The 21,481-nt window shown below is 40.7% G+C and overlaps 1 protein-coding gene across 1 annotated transcript in view; it reads left to right on the plus strand.

Annotated features, from left to right (window-relative positions):
* The first annotated feature begins 10,579 nt into the window (after window positions 1-10,579).
* LOC109044526 (LON peptidase N-terminal domain and RING finger protein 3) overlaps window positions 10,580-21,481 on the plus strand; it is a 207,861-nt gene continuing 196,959 nt past the window's right edge. Inside the window, exon 1 of the mRNA XM_019062301.2 lies at window positions 10,580-11,091. The gene's annotated coding sequence lies outside the window, so the exon portion shown is untranslated. The remainder of the gene's footprint in view (window positions 11,092-21,481) is intronic.

A 21,481-nucleotide genomic window follows, 5' to 3' on the forward strand; every position in this document is an offset into this window, starting at 1 on the left:
GCTTTATCATCTCTCACTCTGTATAGTTTCATTCGATTGATTGTTATTTGGACCGCGTTAAACAGAAAGGAACCAAGCCACATCAGCTATTGCCAAATTTAATCGGGCGATTTAATTTTTTACATGAAAACGGTTGTGCGGATTTCTGTGCAAATCTCAGTGAATTTTTTCCATGATACAAAGCAAATTCCTTAAAATTTGCAAAGGAATCTGCACAGGCGTTTATTCGTAAAAAATGTAATTTCCCTGTTAAATTTGGCAATAGCTGATGTGGCTTGGTTCCTTTCTGTTTAACGCGGTCCATTTATGGAGCTGGAAAAGCAACGAAATCGCCAATCTGTTCCAGATTACTACGATTTGCGGTGTTTACTACTTTACTGAAAATTAAAAAGTTTCTCTCGATGTAATCTAACCCCTCGTAGACCTACAATTACTCCAATGCACTGTAATTGGACTACATTTTGCAATTAGGAACAATAACTTCCGCACCGGTTTAAAAACAACGTATGTGCCATTAGTTTCCCTATGCACATAAGTGTTTTTTCAAATGAGCCAGAATTTATAGCTCCTAATTGCAAAATGCAGTCCAATTAAGCAAGAGTGAATTTTAATGTAAGCTGAAATCGTTTTCGCTTTTAAAATGACGATCAATTATTAGATTCTGCTTACCTATTCACTTGACGAGATCTAGACGTCCACTTAAATCACTTGGTCGACAAGTAACCTGAGAATTTGATTTGAGCATAGAGCATTTGATCACACGTCACTACTCTGGCAGTAACGACTGAAAAAAAAACTTTAAAAAATCTCGGAATTTCAAGCAAAAAGCACAAAAAAATTGTCAAAATTTATGTCGTAGGAAACTCTTTTTGAATATTCTGAAAGTAGAATTAAAAAGAGATAAAGTTTAACTAAAATCAGTGTCAAAAACTTTTGATAGATCAACTGTAGTCACACGGAGATTGAAACAAATGCTTAAAAAAGTCGTTATTAAAAAATAGTGGTTTCTTTTTGTCTTGAAAAAATCTTTTGACGTAAATTTTACGAGGAGCACAGTTTATTCAAAAGTGTATCCAATTTGGTTTAGAACAAATTTTTGGCAGTTTTCTTAGAGTACTTGAGGAGTTCCTCTCAACGATCGGTGTTCCAACACAGAGAGAAAACTCTACACAAAATTTTGGTTAGCACGGGAAGTAAAACACACGTTCGGCGTTCGGTTTCTCAGTCTCTCCATTGTTTTCTACGCTGAATTTCACAGCATACTGTACGAAAGTCAACACATCATTTGGGTTGCACTGGAAAAAAAAAAAAAAAAAAAACACATTGGATCTAGAGTCCAGACTCTTGAAAACATTGACAAGAAAAAATATTCTTGATTCAATCAAATTCTTGCTTAAATCAAAAGGAAATCCGCTCAAATTAAGAGGCTTGGTTCTTGATTTGAGCAAAAATCCGATTGAATCAAGAGTATTTTTTCTTGTCGATGTTTTTAAGAATCTCGACTCTAGATCCAATGTATTTTTTTATTCAAGAGTGGTTTCTGTTTCAATTCTTATATTAACCAAAAGTAACAAAAAAAACACAACTATTTTTATCAGTGTAAGGCAGTTGCGTGGCGTGCTTTGCGATATATCGATTGATCCGCTATTAAAACCTATGGAAAAAGATCGATAAACGGGGTGTTCGCATTCGCAATGAACACCTTAATAATCGATTCTTCGCCATATCTTCAAATGGGGAAGGGAAAATCGAGGATCGATCATTCACGCCTCGGCACTGGTGCACAGCCGTGCTAAGGAAAAATGCCGTATAAACATTCGGGAGTTGCCAAAATTCCCTTGATAAAACATGTATTTTTGACGATATTTATTCATATTTTTCCTTGACATTTTCAGATATTTAAGATTTAATTGTGTAAAAAATTGGATGAAAATTTTGGGGGAAAATATTCACAATTACCCTGATAAATTCTGTTGTTATTGACAGAAACTTGGCAACGTCTGAAGGCCCATACGGCGTTCCTCCTTAGCACGGCAGTGTAGGGTAACGACCCTGCGGAAGAAATAGCTGGCTCCGAGTGGTTGATGGCAAAAAAAGCGCCCCTTGGCGACTTTACGTAAGTTTTCTACTTTCAGTGAGACCTCCTTTACATAAGTTACTGAGCATGGAAGCGACGGACGTGCAATGCTCAGCTTTCAGCATCTGGGTCAAGAACACTGCCGCGGATTTTATGCACAACTCAGCTTAACGGACCCCTCGCTTTTACGTAACTTGCCCTCATACCTGCCCACAAAGCTCTTCCACGCAGGCAGGAACTCAGAAAAACAGGAAAATCCGAGCGAAATTGCCGACTGTTGACCGTTGAGTTTATGGCCGCGGGTACCGCGTGGAGGGTCAGGGCAGCTACCTTTGCGCGCTGCTCCGGATGTCCAAAGGCTCCTCAAAGATCAAGAGGGTTCATCGATTACTCTACCTTATACATCGCTGGCCAATGAGAGGGCTGCAGCCCGATCGTTGAAACCATTTCTGGCTTTGTCGGTAAGATAAGGCGAGACTTTAGACTATACGCTGATTGTTATTATTTTACTGTAAAATAAAAGTTCTCCTGCTGGAAGGATTTTAAACCTCATCTCTACTGTTTTTTTTCTATTAATTATTCTTTGTATATTTTTTTCCATAATAGTCTTTATTTTTCTAAATAGTAATCATTTTTCTGATGTTATTATGATTATGATTATGATTATATTATCTTTATCGATTAAAATCTCCTGAAAAAGGAGTGTCTTGGGGGGGGGGGGGGGGGGGGGGGGGGGCTCTTCGCAGACGGGCCAAAACCAAGTCCGCAAAGAGAAGGGATTACAGAGGAGCAAATTACATAAGGCAGTGGCGTGGCGTGAATTGCGATATATCGATTGTTATGCCGCTTAAACCTATGGTAAAGAATCGACTATTATGGTGTTCGAACACCCTGTTTATCGATCCTTTTCCATAGGTTTAAATGGCATGACAATCGATATATCGCAAAGCACGCCACGTCACTGACATAAGGGGGGCTTTTAAGGGGAGGAAGAAAAAAAATATTACGGGTATATTATATTTATTAATTTTATTGATATATTTAAAGTATTGCAGCAAAGTTGGCAATATAGGACAAAGCAAGACATGGTCCTGTCCTATCCATGCAATATATCGCATTTCGATGTTTTATCGTGATGTTTTATACTTTCAATCGTCGCGTCGGCTCGTCGACGCTTAAGAATTTTACCTTGCATTGGATGAAAAGATCCAACCATTGAATGCTTTGGATTGCTGAATCCAAATCTGAACTTCGCCAACAAAATTTCCGCCCAAAACGTTGCATTTAAAAAAATTGGTGTTTCAAATTTTTTTTTTAAAAAAAAAATTACAGTCTTACTTATTTTTTTAAATTTATCTGTTCCATTATAATCTATCGATTTACGAGGTCTTGTCGTGCTGACTAAATTTCAGCAATTACAGCGACGGTGGTTACATATAGCGTTACACGTGGAGTTATGCAACCGGGGTGACTCGTCTGTATCATATTATGTCCTGAAAGTAAGAAGCCCAAAAACGGGCAATTTTCATCATTACGCAAATCGGCAAATTGTGAATTAAGGAGTGAATTTCAGACTGCGCTCATTGTGATTTCTCAGACACTATCCGTAAGAAGCAACCTGTATTCTAAGTCCAGCAAAAGTTTGCAACGTATCCACGATACACGCGTCGGTTCAGTTTCCGCTGTAATTTATCGCGGTAGTTTGTCATGGTTTATATTCTCACCATTAATCACTCCACCACGACCGGTGCCACCGATGTCACCGGTCTTTGATGAAGAGTGAGACGTTGGTGAGAGCTGATTGCCGACACCCACACCTCAAATTATTTACTTTACAATCTACACGGGGACCGTCTGACCTTAAAAGTATGTGCACCATAGAATGAAGTCGCACAAAAACAGCTCAAGTCCACTACTCTAGTTTTGAGGGGTTTTTGGAGTTGATAAAACTTTTCAAGATTCGATGCAACAATAAAAAGGGTGCGAGAACCAGCTTAATCCTAAAAGTAGTCTTTACCACCCATTTCATGATCGCATTGACCCTTAGCAAGTATTAGCCCACAAAAAAAAAACTCCAAGCTGGAAAAAATGGACCATATCGATTTTCGCACAATCTGATTTTTACTATAAAAACGAAATATGAGCGTTTTTCCTTCTTCTTTTCTTCTTTGTTTCTTTCTTAACGGTAGATCACGTTCTTATAAGTTGCCCACTTTATAAAGAAATCCGAAAACGTTTTTTTCCCTACCCCTTACCCTCTCTTAAAAATTTACTTCTGAATACTCATCCTGTAAAACTTTTTGAATTTATGCGCTCCACTAATCTCAAAATCGAACCTTTCCCCTCAACCCTTTTGTACTTTTACTGATGTAACCTCAATTTCCATGTAAATTTATTACTATTACTGCCTTCTTTAGAGGTGTAAATGGCCTTAGATGCTAAAGCACCGCTTTAAAATAAAATTATTTTACTACTACTACTGCCCTCTTTCCTTCTTTCCTTCTTTCCTTCTTTCCTTCCTTCTGTCTTCCCTCCCTTTCCCCTTCTTCTTATCGGGCAAACTCGGGGGGGGTGAAGGGGGAAGTATGACCCCTACGCCTCGATCCCTGGATCCACCTATGGCTTAAACTTCAAAATGTGCAGCATTAGTCACAATATTAATATCCATCGTCCTCCAAGAGCTCGTTCTACCGAAGCCATTGTGGCTAAAGAATAGGGGACGAACACCAATTCGCCCCTCGGACCAGCTCACCCCTACTGGCAGCATTTAGGATTTATAGGGAGAGTTGAGACAACACTGCTTACGCAAACGGGAATAAAGATTACACAAATCGGACGTTTTTTTATAATCTTTGATCATCCCATCCCCGAATTCCTATCCCCTCTCTCATTTCATTTGTTCCTTGCGTACCCCGGCGTAGGTACCCCCCATTCTCTGGTCCATTCTAGTTTATAATCTTTGCAATTGGACGGAGTTAAACAGAAAGGAACCAAGCCACATCGGGATCGAACCCAGAAAAAGAGGTTTCAAGTTTGGCTCCTGCATAAGACTCAATGTAAAAGATAAACTCCAAGTTCAATTTCTACAAAATTTGCTCCAACAAAAACTTTGAATTTTTGGCGATAGATAGTAGAGTAGTGGTTGAGTTCAAAACCATTCATAACTCAATTTTTTCCAAAATGTGGGTTGGTTCCTTTCTGCTTAACTCAGTCCAATTGGTGAAAGTGTAATCTTCATTCCCGTTCGTGACACTGTGAAGGCATCGTAGAAGGGAACCAATCAGAAATGGATTTGCCTAGTCTTTACTCTCAGCACGAAGAGACCCTAGTTCACCCCTACTGGCAGCATTCAGGATAAACGATCCAGTTTCAAGCGCAATTCCGCGCGAACGAATTCGCCGATCCCGCGGCGCGGCGGGCAACGGGGGAAGCGACGGCGACCGGGCGACGAAACGGGTCGGTTATTGGAAATTGGATCCGTTTGTCAACTCAACTGCTCAGCAATTAGATTAATATCGTTAAAGTAATTAACCTTAATATTTATGTAAGCGCCCGTCCTGCCCGTCGCCACAGCGTCGACAATCGTACACCCCCCCCCCCCCCACTTTATATAACGCGACGTTACATAAAGCGCGCGTTCGGTTGCAGCGAATCATAACAAAACGAATGCACGCGACCCCACGGGTACGTATCCGAGTCAACGGGCCGGTCTCATTTCGTTACATGAACCGCTCCGCGTTGAAACGTAACGAGCCGATTCCATGATGAGCCCGGAGCTTCGTAAGAATGCTTGTGTGTCAGGGCTCATCGGATTATCGACGTGAAGGGTTTTAGCTTCAGTCGATTCACATGTACTTTTTCTCCCCGTTTTTTCCAGCTTTTTACGTAAGAACCTTCCAGGATTTGGTTTGGGGCTTTCATTGTTTTATGAAACGCAGGGTTTGTGAGGTTCGCCAATAACGTTCATGGTAGCGGGGGGGGGGGGGGGGGGCCCTCCCATTGGGGAAAACGAGGCGGGTGAAGGGATCCCTCAATCCAATACCCTACCATCGATATTTGGCAATCGGACGTATTTCTGTCAAACGGAACTATTTGCATTAGGGCTTCCTCTCTGGAAATTGAAGATTTTGCAGAGCGAAGAGAGAACTTTGCCATTTTTGTACTTTTTTGGTTAGATTTGCAATTTTTTCATACATTACAGCGTCATTGCAGCGCTCCCCTACAGAATTCGAAAAAAACTAAAATCATCAGCTTGCATATTTTATACTATAGAATACGGCAAAGTCGCTAACTCATTTTTACCAAAATTGTCAGTTAGGCGGTATTATCCGTTAGCTCTCGATATGTGTACTTCTAGCAGTGCTCCCATTTCCCGGGACTAGCTAGAAATTCCGGAACTTTTGAGATTTTCCTGAATTTTCCCGGAACTTTTTTTTGTGTGATTTTTTTGGATTTTATTCTATTATTGATAGTTTTGGGATCTACAGCCAATCCCCCCCCCCCCGGAACCTTTGAAATTCCCGAAATTTTTCGGATCTTCCGCATTTTCTTGAACTTTCTTGGAACTTCTGAAAATATCTAAGAAGAATCCCGGAACTCTTGACGGTCGTGGAGTGGGAGAAATTGGAACCAAAAAGATCCGAGTCCCGGAACTTTTGACGGACATGGAATGAGAGCACTGACTTTTAAATTTACACCTTTGCAGGCCTTCGTCATTGAATAAGATAAAATAATAAATAGACGAAAAATAAACAAATGAACGATAAGCAAAAACGTGAGCTTGGTCACGATCAATCAAAATTCATCGATACGCAACAATGCGACTGCCAAGTGCAAGTAAGAACGGACGTCCTTGTATTAATGACCCTTACGGAGAATCGAAAAGGCCCACTCATGCTTGGATGTGACGTGATGATAGATGACAATTTTACCGAAAGATACGTGCATTAGGTAACCGATGTCCATCTGACCGTACAATGTAAGCTGTTACATCGCGGATCAATATAGCCTTGCGCTATTTCTCCTTGCCATGTGACTCACACTCATAGGTTTCTTAAAGCAGTACCTATTGCAGAAAGTTCAACTTCCTTAATCAAACTTCGAGTTATGATTTTTGGAAGTGAGTCCCATCAACCCTTGCAGGGAATCGACAAAATATTTGACCGCGTTGTTGTTCACCCTCCTCCAACCCTCCAACCCTCCAACCCTCTCCCAAGCGGAAAAACTCAAGCGAAAGACCTGCATGTCCACCTCGGTAATTAACATACATTTCGTCGCCTTTCTGGCATGAATCAGTCAGCTCGAAAACACACCAACTCGGGTTTTTTTCGATTTTCACTTTTTTACGGTTTAGTAACACTTATGGATAGAAGCATCTGCACGCAAAAGGAAATTTCGAAATTGGAATCGGAAGTGCTCGAAACAGCGACGGGAAAAGGGAAGAATCCAAGTATTTCATTGGAAATACCAATTTTTGACTATTTCAAGGGAAACGGGTGACCATCCGATTTTGCGATTTTCTTTTTTCGGTTCAGTATACCTTGTACCAACAAGTTATATAAATATTCAAGCGTTATTCAGATCGAAAAATATACATTTTTCAGGGCAGACAATAAAAAAATCAGTATCTGAAAGTCGGTGAGAACGAAAACACACAAACTCGGAAATGTTTAAACGCTTAATTCTCTGTCATTAAACATGGTGTATCGATTTCAACTTGGTGCTTTACAAAGTCTCTGAGTACTTGTCCTTTGGCACCAAAAAGGTTTTTCTTAAACTAACTTCTTCGCCCGCTGCGCAGTTTTAGGTCTTTCCTGAACAATTTTGGGATCAACAATCAGAGTTGGTGTGTTTTCGAACTCCTTGATTCACATAACGTCGTTGCTCGGATGAAGGAACGTAACTCTATTCCAAGGTTGCAAAACTGACTCAAACAATTGAATTTTTTACTTTGTACTTGTGCAATTTTTGGTCAAAATTTGTCTGAATTTTGCATGAGCTCAGAGGAAAAATCAGTGAAGTTGTCAGTTGGAAATGTCCTAGATTCTCCAGGTAAAATGCAAGAAAAAAATGCGATGAAAAATTTAGTAGCATTGAAATGGAGTTAAGTTCTTTCGTGAGGAAAATGACAATAAGGGCCAAGGGCGTAGTTACACTTCGCTATGAACCCTGTCGTCCCTTTAACTCAATGCTTCCCGGGATCATTTCTGAAGGCAATTACGTCCATTTTGCCAGCCGAGCAACGATTTGATCAATTTGAAGAAAAAATTCAGAGAGGCACGATTGTATTACATTTTGAACTGCTACATAGTGTCCTTAAAGTCTTAAGGCTGAGACCACTGAGTGTAGAATTTTCATTGGAGCGATTTTAGTCGAGTTCGGTCGAAAAATCGGATTTTGAAATTCCGATGGGAGACTCTCTCCAAAGTTCCGCAGATTAAGTTAAGAGTAGTCTTCTTCATATTTTCACGATCAAAGGGCGTAATGTTGTAATATAATGCGGCTACTTTGTGCCCTAGAAATGGCGGATTAGAATTGGATTTCTATCAAATTGAACTAAGCGCCAATTTGAGTTCTTTTTAAGGAATTTAGAATGCCGTATAGCACGTTCTGTCAAACGGAACTAAGCGCCATGGAAAAGCATTGCGAGTATGGCACGGAATGAGCCCGACGCACGGTTTAGCCGCCAATCCAAGCTTCCCTCTACCTTCCTCACCCTATGGCGCTTAGTTCCTTTTGACAGAAATACGTTCAATTTATATACCTCTCTTTTAAAACTGCGTATATAGAACTGCAAATGTCAACTTTTTGATTTGGTTTGACATTTTTAGGCGGTTTTCGTGTCAAATTGTACCTTAGTAGAAGACTCTTGCTTGCTATGAGATCAACAACTCAATTATGAATTTTGTGGACAAAGGTTCCTTCCTCGTTGATGGTCAAATAGCTCCGCCGCCCCCACGTTTTAGACACACACTGTCTCTCTTTGAAGACCCGCTCAGCGGCAAGAGATGGTGATTGGTGCAGTGGTGCATTATGTAACGCAGCACACTGATCGATGCTCCTGTCAAGTGTGAACGAGCTTTTAACACTGACACTGACGCCCACGATAAAATGGACGTTGTTAAGTTGAAGAGATCTATCTTCAAAAACATTTTTGAAGAAAGCGCATATCGACGGTGTAAATCGGCAATCATATAACTCGGTTTGCGACGTCGCAGACTTCCTGTCATACTTTCGTTTTTTTTTAACGGAAAACTACTCAACAGCAATTCTTTAAAACTGCCATGATTTTTCTTCTCTGTGAGAAGAAATTTCTGCAAAGAGTTCAAGGAATGATGTCAATTTGTTCTCCTTCAAAAAAATAACAGAGGCGGAAATTTTCAGACACCGCAAGGTAGATATGTGATTGCGGACTTACGCCGCACAGTGGATCGAGGCAATAGGAGAGGTCGGACAAAATTTGGAAACTTCGCAAACTCTTATAACTTTGTTCATACAACATTTTGAGGTTCTAAAAGTGGTTCCATTGGTTTCCTCGTGAAATTCTCCTCAAGTTGCACCCCTTAAACTTTAAAATGTGACGAAATAAACATGAAAATTCGCAGTTTTTGTCAAACATTTAATGTCCGACCTCTCTAATTGACTCGATCCACTGTGCGCCGTCGATATTCATCTAAAAGCTCTGAAGAGCTAAATTTTTCAACTGTCCCCTTCAGGGATGCATTTATTCTGTTCAATGCCAACGTTTAAAGCACATAATTTACGGGCCAAACTTTGCCTACTGATCTCAGTTCCCTAAGTAAATCGGAAAAAATTCCAAACCATGCTTTGTATTATTGATGCCATAGGTAAGCGTTTGAAAGAATCGTCTCTAAAACTGGCAACAGCACCGGCTTCTCATCTGTGTTTTCCTCAAATTTACGACTCAACTGCCTCTAAATTTCACCTGCCAAATTTTTGGGAATTTTAGGTGTTCTTTACGTCGAATGATTCACAACGAAATGTAAATCCCCTGAGCTGTATACTTTTTTATTGCTTATTTATAAGCTAATTTTATTTTACTGCATCTTCAAGGCCTTTATGCATGACGCCATCCGATTCCGAGAGAACTTCACGGGGTTGATGGCTAAAAACTTCTCTAGGCATGAGTATTCGATGAGGCTTTTTACTTGCCGTATATTAATGGTGAAATCGGAATTCTAGCTGAAAATTTTCCATACCTTAAAGGAACTCTGCATCTGCTATGGATTTAGCTGAAACATACAAAGCGTTCGACCATATCTGACACAAAATCAAATGAAAGCGTCGCAAAATTGTTTTTTCCACCCCCCTCCCACCCAGGCGCAGACAGAGGTGCTTAATTCGTAATTAAGCGGGGAAAAGAACAATGGGAAATCGAGGATCCTCATTGGTCCGGACACTGACCCTCTCCTCCAATAGTTCACGAATCACGCACCGGTGGTGTCGCAGCCTCGTGGCAGGGTCGTGTACTCTCGTAGTAAACAAAAGTGTTGTGGAATGGAATGCCAAGTGAACCCGTGGCTTGTGGGCGAAAGAAAATTGTGAATAATTTAATAACTCATACTCGTAGGAAGTAAAATTCCTGTTTTCCTGTTGCTTTCTTTATTTGTTCGCACTATCACTGACCCCGTTTGTTTACTCTAGTGCCGGTAGTGTCCTGTTTGCCGTGGTCAACCTGTTGATTTTGTGAGGTTACCGTCTGAGTTTCGGAGTATACTATTTCGGAGTTTACGTAACAATAATCCAACGATCACATCGTCGGTCTCTGCGTCGCAAGTCCTTCTCGATCGGTTCGTGGCAGGCATTTTCTGAAGTTCACGCCGGTGTTTTCAAAAAGTGCAAGTTCCCAGTTCAATGTTCGACCCGTTCACGTCAACGAAGTATGTGCCCCCTGTAAGTGTTTACGCGCGAAGTACGCATGTGGATTTAGACCTCTCACTCGATTTGGAATCATTTGGAACGCCTCTCTGGATTATACAACGTTATCTATAATGGTGAGAAGATTACCTTTAATGTTTCTCAATCGACTAGTTTTTCATAGCCCATGGACACTTTCAATAACCCTTACATAATGTGTGCAATGTTTATATGTCAGTGTTCTGACTGGAACAGGGTTGTTTACTCAAACCAACCTTGGCTGAGGTAGAGGTCCTGTTAAAGAAGGCGGTAAGAAATGGGCAGATCAATCCATTTGTGGAACTGACCTCCATTGGCTACTTGCTTGTCTTCTGATTCTCCCGGCATTCGCGTTCATTGTTACTGCTCCGGAAGAAGGGAGAACTTCATCATTCGTGCGTACATCTCTCGTTCTCGAGTATCCTTCCCACAGATAGGTCTAACAAAGGTCTCCACTGCGAACGGAAATAAATTTAGGCTGCCTCTAAGGCATTAGGGAATTTATCTTCACTCATCGTCGTAATCAAAAGTTAAAAAGAATTCTTTATAGCATCCGAAAGTCTCCAAGAGTCTTCCTCTTAGTTGAAGATAGCCAAATGTTTGGTACACATTGGTGTTCAAGCAAGCTACATGTACACCTTGCATCTTTAAATGTACAAGATAATATTTAACATGAGAAGCCTCCGTTATGATTTGTTCTTAGCTTGAATTTAAAACTGGTTTTGGCAATACAGAAATGCAAAGTTATTATTTTATTTAAGCATATGCATTTTTGTTTTAAAATGCTAAATAGTGTAAACTTTTTAGAGGTGAACTGCCAAAACTACACAGTCAGAAAACCCACCAAGAAATTTGGATGCCCATCTTGCTGCTGAAAAACCTGAGTGATTTGAATGCGAGGCACACAAGGAGCAATATTAAGTGCTTTAGCAAAAACTGTCAATTCTGCTCTCACTATATCACTTCAGTTTTTTTGGAAGCAGAATAGGCCGCAGAGTGAAATTCACTCCAGATTTCATCCCAAGATTTCGACAGTTTAAATTTTGCCAACTCAAGTTAAATGACACTTTTGTCACAGGCTTGCATCATCATAATTGTGGATTCCTTTCAGCCTTACATCAAACTCCCAGATTTTTACTAAAGGGACAAAAAATGCCCTATTTCCCTGAGTATTTGGAAACGTTCCTATTTTTAATTAGACATTTTTTTTGTAGCACGGCAGACTTGTCATGTCCAACACGACGGAAAGTCTTTTAACCCCAAATTTACAAAATTGATTTAAACGAGCTAATGTTTTACACAGTTGACATTGATTGAGAAATCTTTGTAGTTTCGCTCATCTTTTGTTTAATAAGAAGAAGTATTATTGCAACTTCCAGTCTGAAACTCCGAAAAAATTCCCAGTCAAAATACAATTAGCGAGTGAAAACTTTACAACCCTAAAATAGACCAACTTTGACAGAAATGCACCCAGTCTTATAAAGTTTAAACTCTGGGAAAGAGTTTGGAAGTTGTATTCTACCACATGACTCGATTCTATGCATGAAGTTGCACGATTATTTTCACGCTCAACAATTTTTTCCCCTCAACTTTGAATTTTTGACAGGAGAATATTTGGACTGCATCAAGCAGAAAGGAACCAAGCGACATTAAGTAGTTATTGCTACTTTTAGTTGAGCATTTTAATTTTTTACTCGAAGACGGTTTTACGGATTTTTGGGCATGTTTCAGTGAATTTTCTGTATAGCACGATGCAAATTCCATACAAATTTCAAAGGAATTCGCTCAAACGTTCTCTTGCAAAGAAATTAATTGCCCACTTAAATTTGGCAATAGCTGATGAGGCTTGGTACCTTTTTACTAAACGCGGTCCATTTCGACGGTGAAACCACCAGAGACCACGTATCTCATTCGCGGCGTTTAAAAATCTCCGCTCCCATTTTATTTTTTGGAAGAAGAACAAATCAATATCATTTCTCGAAGTTTTCACAGAGTTTTCCTCACACTGAGAAGAAAAATCACGGAAGTTCTTAAGAATTCTGCCGTGCTACGGAAGACCGCCGTATGAGCCTTTAGATATTGCCACATTTCCTCCAATGCAAAACGAATTTACTGGGAAAATTGTGAATATTTTTCTTCAAATTTTTCACACAACTTTGTCCGCAATTTAATCTAAAATATCTGAAAATTTCAAGGGAAAATGTGCAAGAATGTTGTTAAAAATACATTTTTATCAAGGGAATTTTGGCAACTCTCGAATGTTCATGAGGCGTTCTTCCTGAGCATGGCAGAATTGACGATAAGTCGTTTTCTATTTACAAAATTAAGTATGACAGGAAGTCTACAGCTTCGCAAACTGAGGTACGTGGTTCGGTAGTTCCACCGTCGATTTACGACTGAGAAGTTGAATTTAAAACTAGGTACTCCCCAATTCTTTTTTTTTCTTCTTTAAAAATGCGACTTGGTGCGGTTCTGCGAAAATCGGCCCAAAGAAATTTCGATCTTTTGTCCGCAAAACGAGGTCTTGTCTCCAAGAGCCTTACTAGACCTGTTTGTGATATTCTACCTCGGTTAAAACTTCCATCCTCGCAAGCTACGTTACCGCGGGCTAGAGATTCTTTGAGGAGGCTGTCGACAGTGAATTATTTTTATTGAGGCCGAAAAATTCGTTACATAACTTAAAGTCACGGCGATAAATTGAGCCCACTCGCACATTCTACGTATCCTTGGAGCATTTTGTGTGTCGCTGCCTCCTCTGAAAAATTAGGTTTTTCTGGTGGCAGCTCCAGTGTTGCCGCTCAACGAAGAATTTGGGAATTGCCCCAGATTTTTGTTGTACCGTGATGTTTAAGGAGGATATTGCAACATCGTAGGCAGAGCGTTAATCGACGGATCATATTCCGTAGTCATTAGCGCGGTTGCCAGCTTTAGTTATTTTGTCGATTATTTTCTGTTCGAAGAGTGAGCAAACTTGGCATCAGGTGCTGCTTAGACAGGGTTGCAATTTTTCATCGAAAATAAAGTATTGAAATTTCATGGGATAAATTCCATGAATTTTCCGAAAAACAGTGAAAATTTTATGAAAGGTGACTTACGAAAGTCGTACATCCACGCCTCTAAAGTATTGAAATTCCCAACAAAGTTGTAAGTCTCCAAGGGGGCCCAGAAGTCCCGAAATGCAATATTCTGCAATGGTCTATCGACAAATTTTCTTGTAGAATAATGCATTTCTCGCGGGAGCAGTGCAACGCTGCGAAGCTCTCATTATTGTATTACTGCTGAAGACGATTGTGTCTCCTTACCCCCTCCGTCAATCAACGAATGAGACCAGTCGAGTAACTTCTGGCCTGATTTGGCGTCGGGAACACCAGCCAAATAAGTCAGGATTAGACAGCTAGCGACCGTCCCATGTTATGAAACCAATATCATTTGGCTGCTTATTGGTTACCGGTATCATGCCTCGCAAGTTACAGTGCTGCCGGTATTATCGGCTCGAATTTCGTCGGTTTAGGACTCCCATTGAGTACCTGTAGTAGTATACTGCAGTGCTTAGGAAGAACGGTGTATGAACATTCGAGAGTAGACAAATTGCCCCGGATAAAACATGTCATTTTTGAGAACGATTATGCGTATTTTTCCTTAAAATGTTCAGAAATTTAAGACAAAATTGCGGTTAAAATTGTTTGGAAAAATCGAAGGAAAAAATTATCGATTTTCCCCAGTAAGTTAGGTTTATATTGAAGATAATGTGGCAACGTTTGAAGGGTCTTACGACGTTCTCATTCCTTATACTGCCGTGCTAAGGAAGAATGCCGTACAAACCTTCAGGCGTCGCCAAATTTCTTTTGATAAAGTACGACTTTCCCGGTAAAATTATGAATATTTTTCCTCCAATTTTCCGAATTAATTTGTTCTTGGTTTTAACCATAGTCTCTGAAAATTTCAGGGGAAAATATTTATAAATTACTCCAAAAATAAACATTTTAGTGAAGGAAATTTGGCAACTCTCGAATGTTCATACGGCGTTTTTGGCAGTTTAGGAATAGTACCTACGGACATGTCGGTAATTTTGAGTTTGGGTCATGGAGCTTTTAGGGCCCAATAGGGCAGCCCATGGATTCAAATCATCCAGAGTGATTCATTATTACACTTATTGTGGCCCACTGGCCCATCGTTTGTAAGTACTCGTTTGACTTAGTTTTTGCATAAATTTTTGCTGAAGAACGTTTTTTAATGAACCTTCTTGGCTATCTTGGTGTGATATTGGGATCTGAAGATTTCGTCAAGTTTAACTGGGCAATTTAATTTTTACCAGATAACGTTTCTGCGGATTCTTTTAAAATTTTTAAGGAATTTTCTTTTTACTATTTAGAAAATATTTTACCGCTGGAGGTTCCGAAAAATTTCGGCTCGTCACATTCGACAACGGTGCGAAGTTACGTAACGGCGGTGCCGGGCCAGGCGCCGTTTTGCCGCGAGGAGCGGGCAGTCGCGGATGGATCGGCGATCAAATATTCGCCACCTCACGTGACCCGCCGTAGATCGGAGGTCACGTGCGGATCCGTTCACGTGACCTCCAACTGTCCACCATGCACGCAGTAATGCCCACGGGAGAATTCAGGAACCACCCCGGCGCCCGGCGGAGCTCGCGGGATTCCCTGAAGTTCCGTGAAGATCCGCCATCAACGTCGCCGTTGTCGGAAGGATGGACACACAGAGAAACGCAGCACAGTGGATCGAGTTAATAGGAGAGGTCGGACGAAATTTGGAAACTTCAAAAGCTTATTAAAACTCCGTTCATATAAAATTTTGAGGTTCTAAAAGTAATTCCATTGGTTTCCTCTTGAAATTTACTTCTAGTAGAACCTCTTGAAATTTAAAATGTGACGAAATAAACATCAAAATTTGCAGTTCTAGTCAAAAATGTCATGTCCGACCGCTCTGATTGACTCGATCCACTGTGCGCCGGCCGTGGGAACATTCATGTGTTGCCATATTATCCTCCATAAAATTCGAGTTTTTGGGGGAATTTGTGAATATTTGTTTTGCCGACTTTTTAGAGAATTTTATTCGCAATTCAACCAAATTGTCTGAGAATTTCAAGGAAAAATATTCATAACTTTTCTCTAAGGTTAATATTTTATCCGGCGAAAGGCATTGTCCCAGGGTTGCCAGTCAGGGAATACCAGGAAATGTCAACGAATTTTGAAAAGATAAGCCCGTGTCCCACGATCAAATGAACCTATCAAATACTCATCAAATGCAAGATGGCGACAGGTTTTCGCGCAAGTTCGCTATCAAATGTTAGCGGGCCGTCAAATGTTGAAGAACCCGCCATCTTGCATTTGATGAATTCATTTAATCGTGGGACGAGGGCTTCAGAGAAAATGATGTAAGTGTCTGGGGAAAATTGTTATGTCAACTACATTTGATTTTGAGACGGCGAGTTTGAATGCTTCCCAGAACAAATTTTGCCTAAGAACTATTCCGAAGTGTGTCTTTTTAATTATTTGGCATATTTTCAATTGCCAGGGAATCTTGAAAATAAGTCAGGGAAATGACAGGGAAGTTCATTTTCCAAATTCTGTGGCAATCCTGTTGTCCGCAGGTTCAAAGGGCGTTTTTCTCTAGCTTGTCAATATTTTGCTGTGTTAAGGAAGAACGTCGTATGATAGCTCGAACATGTCCAAATTTCCTCTGATAAAATATTTCTGTTCGAGTTGGTGTCCGAAAGTTAAAATTCTTGTTTTAGAAATTTTCAGGTCTAATGGAGTCAATTGTGGCGAACATCCTCTGAACAAATGTAGAAGAAAAAAGCTTAAGCTTTTCAGCAAAATCACGATTTACTGACGTTCGATAACGTCCAAATGTTTGCACGGAGTTCTTCCATTCCCTGGTAAAAATTGGCGATAAAAGCTGCGTTTCAAAATACCATAGGAATTCTTATAGCCGGCTAAAGAAGGCTACAGAAAATCATATAGCTGGCTGTAGAATGCGGAGAAAATCACACGGCCGAGCTATACGAAGCGATAAAAAATTATGCAGCCGGGCTGTAGTTCCTATCGCCGGGCTTTACACTTTACCGCCTGGCTGTTGCGTTTTCGCCATCGATTAATTATAAAAGGCTATAAGAAATTGTGTAGAAATTCGTGTGCTTTGGAAATCATTCAGTTTGATACGGAACCATACCTTAATATTTACAGAACAGACGTTATATTTTCCTTTAATACATATTTTTTTTTTTTTCATCAATTAAAACGAGAATAATCCATACAGGATGTGCAAACATTTCAAAATCATGAGTTGAATAACGCTGACTCCGCCAGATTAAATATTAGAGTCTAACGCAAAGCGGAGCGGCGACGCACTGGCGCCTACAAACCTAACAGGGATACTTCACGCATTGCGCAACGCGTGAAGTATCCCTGTTAGGTTTGTAGGCGCCAATGCGCGTTTCGCGCTGGCTGCCCGCCTGCCGCACCGCAGCGTGCCACGGCGCTTGAAGCAACTATTTCACACCAGAGGTATTGCACAGTAGCATACGAAACTGAAGGCGCTCTAATATATTAGGAATGGCAGGCATCTATTCAAAGTACAGAGATTTCCTCGCAAAATAAATCAAGATACTACGGCCCAAAAAGAGAGCAGTGGTCCAAAAACTCACTAAGTCCTAGCATCCGTAATGAGTGACGTTTAGCATACACTTTATCGCCTGGCTGTGAGTTGCTTAATCGCCATCGGCTATAAAAGGCTATAAGAAATTGTGTAGCCGGCTACAGAAGCTATTTGAAATCTTACAGCCGGCCGTAGGTCTATGGTATTTTGGAACACAGATTCTACTGCCAATTTTTACCAGGGTTTAGCATGGCGTAACGAGTCATAGGCGGATCCAGACACTTCGAATGAGTTTGAGAGAGGCTGAAGAACAGAATTTTCAGATCAGAAAATTTTTGAAATTTGATAGCACCGAATACACAGCTTGGGTCATTTCCGTCATAAATAATGCCTAAATCTAAGCGTTCTTCCTCTTTCTTTCTTCCTTTTTTCTTTCTCCTTTTTTTCGGACGGATGGGAGGGGCTCACACCCTCTACGGGCCTACGCCCCTCTTTGGATCCGCCTATGTAACGATGTGATCATATAGACTTAGGCACATTCTTCCTGAAAATAAATAAAGAAAAAGAAAAAAAATACAATTTAATCCACTTTACCTACTTCTACGCTGCAGAAGTAAAAACGTTTTTGCGAGAATCTTAAAAATTTACCAAAATTGTTTGTTAACAGATGACAGTATCTTAACTACGGCAGAACAGTGCATATCAATAAATTGTAAGCAACTGCGATTTCAACTTTAAGATTTTTTTTCTCCAGTATAAATCGAAAATATCAGAAAATTCTCCCAAAATTGTAGGGGGATTCGTCACGTACATTGAAACTTGACGCATGCATAGAATCCTGCCCGCCAACACACAGTAAGATTGGGAAACTACGGGAAACTCGTATATTCTAAAATTTGTTTTATCCCGCACAACCAAGACCACATATTTCCACAATTAGCTTCCACTGATAACGATGCAAATAGCTTATATTGTTAAATGGAAACATTCAGTTGATTTGCATGATGTAATAATGTTATGAGGTCATTCATTAAACTACATTGTAAAGATGAACCGCAATCATACCGCAAAATCTTTCATCCAATAACGAATGCAAACATATTTTCACACGTCCGTTAACGAATGTGCTTAGTTAGCAAAATTTTAGACCTCACCTTAGGAAATTCACGAAGAACGTTAAGCATCGCATAAACTTGTTTTTTCTACGACTTTGATTTCTATTCCGTTTTTTTTTTTTTTTTTTCAAAATCCTTTGTAGTCAGAACGGAGCTACGGCTCTAAATTTTCTGGGAGTATAATCGCTTGGATCTAGAGCTAAGACTCTTGAAAATTTTCATAAGAAGAAATACTCTTGATTCAATCGGATTTTTGCTTGAATCAAAAGTAAATATGCTCGACCAAGAGACCTGGCTCTCGATTCAAGCAAAAATCCGATTTAACCAAGAGCCATTTTTGTCAAATTTTTCAAGGGTTTGGACTCTAGATCCTCGCCAATTTTTTTCCATTGTTCCTGAATCTCGGCCAGAGACAAGAAACCCTCTACTGGCATGGCCTCTTGGCGACAGGTGGGAAGCTTTTACTTTCGAGGATTCAAAATTTCCTTATGGACAATTATAAGGGGGCAACAGTCATCACCCTTTTTCAGCTGTTGTCCTACCTACTTGGTGGACGATGAGCTTCGGGTGATGTCATGAGCCAAACACCTGAAATTTTACATGAAAACTATTCAAATCTGTCTTTCAAGAATCTGACATATCATCAATGGAGATGTTGCATGTGTGAGGAATTTGCGATTTGACTGTTGATTCTTACGTAAAAGTTCGCGAGAAATACGATAGTGCCACTGGTTTTCTCTGAAATCAACTCCCAAGCTCAAAAAAAGCTCTTGAAGCCAAAATAGAGGGGATATCTCACGCTATCCTGTGAGTCCACCTTAACATCAAGACAATCTCTCCATGCAAAGATAGGGAACCAATACATTGACAGGGCTGCAACTTTATTTGGGGACTCAAAAACTGAAAACACGGCAACTCTGCTAATGTATTTGCTCCCTATCTTTGCATGGAGAGTTTGTCTTGATGTAGAGGTGGACTCTCAGGATAGGGTGCGATATCCCCTCCATTTTGGCCTCAACTTGAGAGCTTTTTTTGAGCTTGGGAGTTGATTTCAGAGAAAACCAGTGGCACCATCGTGTTTCTCGCGAACTTTTACATAAGAATCAACATTCAAATTGCAAATTCCTCACACATGCAAAATCCCCATTCAGGGAAATGTCGGGAAATTTCCCCTCGTAAATTCTGTAGCAATCCTGACTTGCGCCTCAATAATGAAACTTATGTCGGGGGAACTTTGGTATCATTTTCCTCCGCGGAAGAACGCCACAAGAACCGAACGGATACAGAGCTCCGTATCACGGCAGAATGCCATTCCCGAAAATCGACGTAAATACTGAACCTTGCATGAAAGCGGCATATTTATCCGGTCCGAAAACGAAATAATTTATGTAACCGCTGAGTTTCATCTAGATCTCGACCTGCAGGCTGATTATTTTCCGCGTCGATATCCGAGTCGATAAGTTAGCGACTCACGGATAACGACTGAATTCTAACGACGTCCTTTAGCCGAGTGATCATTTACATCGAATTCCGCTGATCGTTATTCATCGTTCGATAACTTACCGTCGTTAAGTTAGCGATCAGGATCCCAACGTTGCCGACGTGAGAGATAATAATCAACCAATCAGAGAGCGTTTATGATACAAGCAGCGCTCCAACTGCGCGGCGGCGTAAGTTGAAAACAACACATCTCTTTTCTTGACGTCACGCGGGTATGTTTTTAGGTTAGGTTAGCTTGCCGCGAATCGTTAGCTTAGAGGTTGCCGTAGAGCAACCTTTAACTTATCGACGGACTCAAATATCCCGCCACGGCTTAACGATCGGCGCGGAGTGAAATAATCGCTCGATTATACTTTTGCCGCTAACGACGGCGTTAACGTAACGATTTCAATATCGACGCGGAAAATAATCAGCCTGCTGGAACTTCTGAATCACGGTCGTTTCTGCGCTCCGACTTACGTAACCCGTCAGTTTTAGCATTCTTTTGTGAATTCGTTGCTCTCGTGACTTAGGACGTAACTGCACCTCAAGATAAGCTCCGTCGCCCGTATAACCGAACGCTTTCCACGGATTCCGTGATGATCGACTTATGTCATTTTGTCACCGGAGCGATGAATAATGAGCCAAACAAACCTAAGCACTGCGCGAGACCTTTCCGATAATAATGCAATCTTTTGCGTTTTGATTTATTGGTTCGCGCTCCGCGAAAAATGCCTGGTGGAGCGGATTTTTCCGCTGTTCATTCTGCGGCTTAAATACTTGGGGTATAAGTGTTTTTCCATACCTGGAGTTATACTCATGACGGAAAACAGCTTTTGTCGCTGGAAGGGGAATGAAAAAAATGGGTGAAAACATCCAAGTTTGGTGCGTATTAAACAACTGAATTCCTGTCGAGTATGGGAGTCTGGAAGACTGAACCTTTTGAGGAAGAGACAGCAACTCACATAATTTTTAAGTGAGAGGCTCTGGAAATAGAAGACTTAAAATACTGGACTCGACTTGGGTTGATTGTTGAAACTTATATACAAAGAAGTCATAAGGAGTATGGAGCGATTGTGCACGGAAAAAAAAGGTTGTCTCGTGCAGCCATGAAGATGGTCGATTCGACCATCTTCGAAAGCTGAAAACCGCGCCAACCAAATTGTTGGCTAGATCGACAACCAGCAGGTAGTGACGCTGCCTTCATGCCGCGCGGCTGGGTCAGCCCTGCGGAGATGGTTAGATCAACCCGACCGCTCGGCCGCAGCGCTCAACAATT

The sequence above is a fragment of the Bemisia tabaci genome, chromosome 10, assembly GCF_918797505.1.
Source record: "Bemisia tabaci chromosome 10, PGI_BMITA_v3".
Classification (NCBI taxonomy): domain Eukaryota; kingdom Metazoa; phylum Arthropoda; class Insecta; order Hemiptera; family Aleyrodidae; genus Bemisia; species Bemisia tabaci.